Source organism: Pleurodeles waltl, chromosome 6, assembly GCF_031143425.1.
Source record: "Pleurodeles waltl isolate 20211129_DDA chromosome 6, aPleWal1.hap1.20221129, whole genome shotgun sequence".
Lineage (NCBI taxonomy): Eukaryota > Metazoa > Chordata > Amphibia > Caudata > Salamandridae > Pleurodeles > Pleurodeles waltl.
This window is the reverse complement of record NC_090445.1, coordinates 1598647578-1598654918: the sequence shown is the minus strand read 5'-3', so window position 1 is coordinate 1598654918 and position 7341 is coordinate 1598647578.

Sequence of the window (7341 nt, the reverse complement as noted above, 5' to 3'; positions counted from 1 at the left end):
CGTACTGTGAATGTCAAGGAGTTTGAAATTAAAGGCTAAAAACTAAATTTAAATCCTCAGATTGATTCTTAGAAGCATTGCAGGTGCATCAAACAGAATAAAGTATGGACGATGTGTGACTTCTGTTGAAATTAGGAAAGCCCCAAGCTTCCTATTAAAATTAAAATGTTTATTTTTTTATTGCATTTGTTTGCAAATTAAATACAATGTGTTATCATATGGGTATGTGTTTGATGGAATGCTTGTCACTGTATTTGTTTTGCTGTTTAAATCATCAACAGTGTTTAGGCCTTGGTCCCCAGCTTTCAGTAAGGACTCAGTGGGGAGTCTTTTGATTCCAATCATCATTCAGTGGGGGTCCCCAGGTTCAAGTAAGGATGGGGGGGGTGCACAGAAGTCAAAAGGGTGGGAACCATTGCTCTAAACAATACAAACTGTGTATGTTTGATGGGCAAAATGATGACCGCCGGCCCATCAGACATGTGCTGTTAGATTTTTTTCTCCCTGTCATTCTGAGGGACTAGAGCTGTGCCGCAGAATAACTTCACATGCGTTCAGTCTCTCGGAAGAACAGAGAAATAACAGGTGGGGCATTTGCCCATTTCCCTTACTGTGTAAGTCACACCTGAGCATGGGTCAAAGGTTATCCAAAACACACAGTGAACGAAAATACATGAAGCTCCAAACATAAATACTAAAGTCTACATTGACAGGGTCTCCCCCTCACATTGTAACTAAACTATCTCACAATCCAACTGATCAGACTTTACAATGTCATTATCACATCCACCCTACTCACACGACTCCACACATAACCCTCCTGCTAATTTCATTTCAATAGTACCTCTGTGGTGGAGGAAAGGGGAGACACACAGCCCTTTGCACCCTACCTTTTCTCACTGGCAATCTAGATATTAGAGGCCATTATTGCTCCCTTCACTGCTGGGACAAAGGATTGCAACTACTATAGCAAACAGAAGATGGTTTCCACACTAAAACCCAGCTTGTAGAACGTCACACCTCCATCCTGTTACTATGAGGTTCCTTTGAATCTATATTTCCAGTAACAAAAAAGTATCCAGGAAGGTGTCAACATTCGCTCAAATAGGCCCCAGACCTGGATCTATCCCTTAAATGGTTATTCCCTGATTCCTTGCACCTAGTTGATTCATTGCGCCTGATACTCTCAATGCACTTGCTCTCCTCCCCTGAGCCTCCAGCTATTGCACACCTGTGAGCGCAGAGTGCAGTGGTTTGCAACTGACTCCGCTGCTGTGTCTCATTTAAATCTGTATGATCCCCTAGCTACATTCCAGGCTTGCGTTTTGTGAGAAATCGGGTTGTTAGTTGACTGGGGTGGGAGCCCTTGTCAACCCACAGTCACAATCGCTTGGGAAGTGAACCACTAAAAGTCACTAAATTAACCTGTGTTTAACACTCGATAGCTTGGCACAAAATGAAGTGAGACTTAACTTAGAGGCAATGTGTAAAGTACTTATGCAGCAGACAAACGGTAATAAAGCGAAAACCTAACACAAGAAAAATCCCACAGCAATTTAGAAAACTAGAGTATTTTAAAAAAAAATATTTGTCATCAAAATGACAAAAATTGAATCAGTATAACTGGAGTTATGAATTTTTAAAGTTTTTGGTAAAAGCTAGCTCCAAAAAGAAAAAAACATCAACCACTGACATCTAGTCGTGCAAGACCGGGTCAAAGACGGAAATTATGGCCGATCCCAACGGAAAGTGTTTCGGATATACAAAGTACATTGGGCCCGTTCAGCGCTTATGTTCAGACTTAAAAGAAAGTTTGAGAAAAAGTGTTCTGAGAAGTTCAGGGGGTCAGGGCTGCAAGAGGTGTTTGAAGAGGGAGCATCGTTCTCAGATAGCCTTGGGTGGAAGCCACAGTAAAGGTTTCTACGTTCGGACTAAAGCCCTGATTACGAGTTTGGAAGACTGGAACACCCATCTGCCAAAGTCCTGTCAGGTGGCGACCTCCCCGCTAGGTCCATTATGACTTCCCCACTTGGCTGACTGACGTAAACCAAGATTTCCGCCCTTTAACCCAGTGGGAAAGTAGTGGCAGCATTGTCGCCGGCTCATAATCGAGCCAGCGGCAATGCTGCCACCTGCAGGGGGCACCAGTGCCCTCGTAGTGTGCACTGTCTGCACAGCTGAGCAGTGCAGGGGTCCCAGTGTGTCCCCGGCACCAGTTCTCCGCCAGCCTTTTCATGGTGGTGAAACTGCCATGAAAAGGCTGACGGAGAACCAGGTTGTAATCAGATGGACGGTGCTGCGTGCCGTCAGCCCATCGGGATCACCAATCCCGGTGGAGACTGTGGTACCCTGGCTGTCGGAACAACAGGGTCGTAACGTGGCGGTCAGACCACCACAGCAGCGGTGGTCCAGACTGCCACCACGAGTCTGGAGGTCTAGTGACCTTTAGTCTCTGAAATGGAAGTTGAAAATCTCCAGTGGGACGAGGAAGAGGGCTGTAGCCGAAGACAGTTCCACAGGGCCGAATACCCCTTTGGCAAAGAACCACTGGAAAAGATTTGCTGCTGCAGAGAAAAATGTAGAGGGAGAAGCCGCAAAGTGAAATAATGCCGCAGGTGTGAAATAATGGCACTAAGCAAGCTTACCGCCATTATTTGGGGCCCCATCCCCCATGCTAGATATTAGCACAGGGGCTAAATATGGCGCTAGGGCCATATCGTCGTTTTCTGCACAGGAACGCCTACCTTGCATCTCATTGACGCATGGTAGGTTTCCACGTCCAGAAAATTACGTAAACTCCATAACTTTGGTGCTAGACTTTTCTAGCGCCAAAGTATAAATATGGAGTTACATTTACGCTGAATTAGCGTAAAATAAATGACGCTAATTCAGCGCAAATAGAGTATAAATATGGGCCTAGGTGTCTCTGGAATCACAACTTGAAATATCAACTTATGGTGAAGTCAAATTTTACACAGCAATTCTGAAAATGCCACTTTAAAAAAGTTGGTATTTTCTTACTTCTGGTGCCTACTGTCGGTCTCTGATCAATTGACTGGGTTGGGTGACAGTTGACTTTGTGTATTCCCCCTAGACCTTGGCAGCTGCACATAATGTGAGCTTAGGTGTGACTTAATGAGTCTTCCTGGGCCATCCTTGCAGGATGGGAGGGAGGAACTGGCCACAACCTAATTTACATCTGAATAGAGTGTGTCTTGTCCCTACACAAAGGATGGAAAAACCACCTCTAGTGAGTCTGGAGCCAGGGCCGGAAGGACAGGACCTCTGTGCACTTCAAAGGCCTGTCTTTGAAGTCTTCCGCACTTCAAAGGCCCAACTCAGTATAAGTATTGGACCTCTGACACCACCAACTGAGTACACGTCTAGACTTGTGACTGCTCTGCTAGGAAGAAGGACTGCTGTGCTGCTGAAGGACTGCCACCCTGCTAGACTGCTTCTTTGCCGGACTCCTGCCTTGCTGTGCTGCCCTGGTGCCTGTTGTTGTCCTGCCTGGGTGAGAAGGACTGGACCTACATCACTGGAAATCAGAGTGACTCCAAAGGCTAGCTAACTGGCCTCCTGATCTGAAGTCTCAGGGACATAAAAGACTTCCAACCACCCTGCTTCTGCACCTGGACTCTGCCATCCGTGATTCTGCCCTGCCAAGTGGTGCCATCACAGTCCTGGACCCTTGGAAATGGACCAAAGGTGTTTGCTGTAGCAGAACCTGTGCATCCTCTTCTGCAGGAGCAGAGTTGATGCATCGCCGCTGTTGCATGGAACAGAACCAGCGCTTTGCCTTTGGAACCGCCACTGCAAGGTTTTTCCTGGCACAAGGTCCTCACATCCTTGTCAACTCCAGCCTCGACAGCGACGAGGAATCTCTACATCGCAGCCTCTGCACTGTTCGGAACTGACGCATCGCCTTGACTGCACAATGCATCCTCAACATCCGTCTTTGCATCGCACGACCCAGCGTCTGGGTCCTTGACGTCGATGCAGGAAGAGCATGCACCCTAACTCTGCTGCATCTTGCATTTCCTTTACTGCAGGGTTCAGAGCCGACGCAACACTCCGCAGCCACCATTTAGAGTACTTTAATTCAGCAGGTCCAACTGGGTCCCTGTAGCCGGCTTATGATCCATCATGGTCAGCCTGAACTTTTGACTTTGTCCCGGTCCGGTGTGACCAGATATCCCCGGTTTGCACTTCAAAGAGATATTTTACAATGTATTCTTTGAAAACCCAAAGGTTTTCATAACTCAAGTTCTACTTATTGGATTGTTGCTGTTTTGAGCTTGATTTATTTATTAAATTCACATTTATTTTTCTAACCTGGTATGGAATATGGTGTTTTTACTGTTTTACTGTTCAAAGTTTTGCATACTTTACACATTGCCTCTAAGATAAGCCTGACTTCTCTGTTCCAAGCTACCAGAGGGTGAGCACAGGATAATTTAGGGTTTGTCTGACACTTACCCTGACTAGGATTGTGGTTATGCTTGACCACTGTTAGTACCTCAATCCACCAACAATCCAATTTCTAATACTGTTTGTTGCACCTTATCATGTGACCAAAGACAGGCTACAGGCACAAAAGGGCTGAGGGCAAAAAAATGGCAACTTTCTAAAAGCGTAATTTTCAAAATTGTAATAAAAAAACCTGACCTTACCATTAAATGTGGTTTTTCGTTGCAATTCCAAAGTCACCAAACATGACATAGCTACTCGCTTGCAATTGGAAATTGCTACTTATTAAATGTAATGTTTTCCCATGAGAGGGGTACACTTCACAGTAGAGAAAAAATAATTTAGTGGTTTTTCACTACCAGGACATGTGAAACTTATAAGTATATGTCCAACCTTTTGATTACATAGCATTCTGCTCTACAGGCTACCTAGGGCCTACCTGAGGGCTGACATATGTAATAAAAGGGACGTTTAAGGCTTGGCAAAGGGATTTTAATGCCAAATCAACATGGCAGTACAAAACTGCATTCAGGCTGCAGAGGCAGACCTTGCACATGGTTTAAGGAGCTACTTAAATGAGTGACACAATAAGTGCTGCAGACACTCTGGTAGCATTTCATTCATAGGCTTTTGGTATGGTGATATAAGTATACCACTCTACAAGGGACTTTTGAGTAAATAAATATGGCAATTTGATATAAGCCAATTTAGCCATGTTTTAGGAGAGTGAGCACAAGCACTTTTGTACTGGTTAGCAGTGGTAAAAAATCCTAAGGGCAACAAAAAATAAGTTCAGCAAAATGAATGAGGAGAGGAAAAACGTTTGGAGGAAGACCACCCTAAGGCTGACAGGTCTAACACCTTTCCTTTCAGTTTTCATTGTTGGTTCACTATATGTTTCGGTTTTCATTAGTTATTTGTCTCTGTTGCCTGTCTTTGGTTTATTCTGCCTCTTTCTTTCCGTTTGCCTTGACCGCAGGTCTGACTGCACTCGTAAAGACTTGTCTTGTATATGCTGAGTCCTTGTCCTGTATTCCTGTGTTTCTGTTCTGGCTGCATATTCCTGTCCTGTCTTAGCATGCAGATTTCCAGTATATTCAGTTTTGTGATTTGAGTCCTGTTCATTATTCAAGTCCAGATGTTCCCTGAGCCCAGTTCCTGTTTCTGTGCACCTGCCACCATTCTCCTTTGTCAAGTGTGTTTATATTATATCCTAATTTTCATTGCTTCCAAGGATGCCATTTAGATGCCAAGGTTTGTGCCTTTGGCACAGAGATTCACCCAGCACTCCTTCAATATGGAAGCTGGCAGGTGTCTCCCTGAACTCTGTGAGATTAATTTGCTCCTTGCCTTCTTGAAAGACTGGTATCTCCTCACAGACAGATCACTTCCAAGTACCAGACAAACTATTGTTTATGATCATTTGTCTATTGTTTCCCTGCTCTTACTTTCCTGTTTATACTTGTGTTATCCTGACCTCTTACCCCGCAGACTTCCTGTTTCAACCTGCTTCTGCCATGCTTGCCTCCAAGCCTGCAGGTATTCTTGTGTTAAATCCCTTCTTTAGAAAGCCTCTGTCTCTTCATAGAGCGAGAACCCTCATTGTGCTGCGTTGTCCTGAAATCAGCTAGTCTTCCTGACAGTTGATCACAAACTAGCTAGATCCTTAACATCGCCCATCTTCCTACGGTAAAGCTAGGCAGGATCACCCTATGGGTAAGTGCAGATCATCCCTGTTTAGCATAAGTAGCACACAGTTCAGTACAGTCCTGTTTAAAGTCTCACCAGCTGCAGGTCTCCATGTTCATACTGCAGCTGGTGGGGAACTAGTAACATTCACCTTCACTCACTCTTGCTTCTGGGAGAAGATGTGCTTCTTGCAGGTTCAGTCAGTCCAAGCATGCCAAAGCAAAAGACAACCGCAGTGGCCATTGTTCAAGGTTCTGCAGCATGAACATAGATTCCTGGAAAACGTTGTGAGATCCATGCAAGTCACAGCTCCAGGAACTCCCCTGAGTGTCTAGTTTTCAGAGGTGTCTGGGTTTGGTAGTTTTCCCTTGGTGGTGGTGAAGTCAGGGCCCAAATATCTCCACTACCCACATTGCCACAATAGTCAATTTTCTTGGCAAAAACTTAGGGGCATATTTTGAAGAAAGTTCTGCATCAGCACTGATGCGCCACTTTTCTTGCGTCCCCCCGCATTTCCCTAACGGCACCATGGGTGCCTCATATTTACAGTGCAGTGCCACCATGGCACACAACACCACAATAGCGTCAAAATTGTTGGTGCTATTGTGGCACTTTGCTGCACTAGCGCAAAACATTTTGATGCTAGTCCTGCAAAGCACAGGGAGGCCCATAGGAGATAATGGGTGCATCATTTTAACGCCTGACCTGAGCAGGCGTTAAAAATGACGCCAAAAATGGCGCTGTGAAATCTTGTAAATTTCACTGCGACATTTTTTGGGGCCTCCCAGCGTGGAAACGCCCCTCTTTGCATACATTATGCCTGGTGCAGGCATAATGTGGCGCAACGGTTTACAAAGTGGTGCAATGCATAAATATGGTGCGGGGAAATTGCCTCCTTAATTCCACATTAGTGTAAAAAAAAGTATGCTAGTGTAGCGCAAGGAAGTGCAAGGGGTGTGTAAATATGCCCCTTTATGTCTCCACGTTTTGCTTTGCATCCTACTGTGTCACAGACAATGGGCCTAACCACACACCTGGGGCACCATTTTTATTTGCAGAAGTATGGGAATGCTGGGTGGTAGGAGTTTTATGATGCTGCACAGATTCCTGAACATTCCCTGTCATAAAATGGGGTAAACATGATTTTGATTTTAGGCAAGGTTTGAGAATTATAGGGCATTC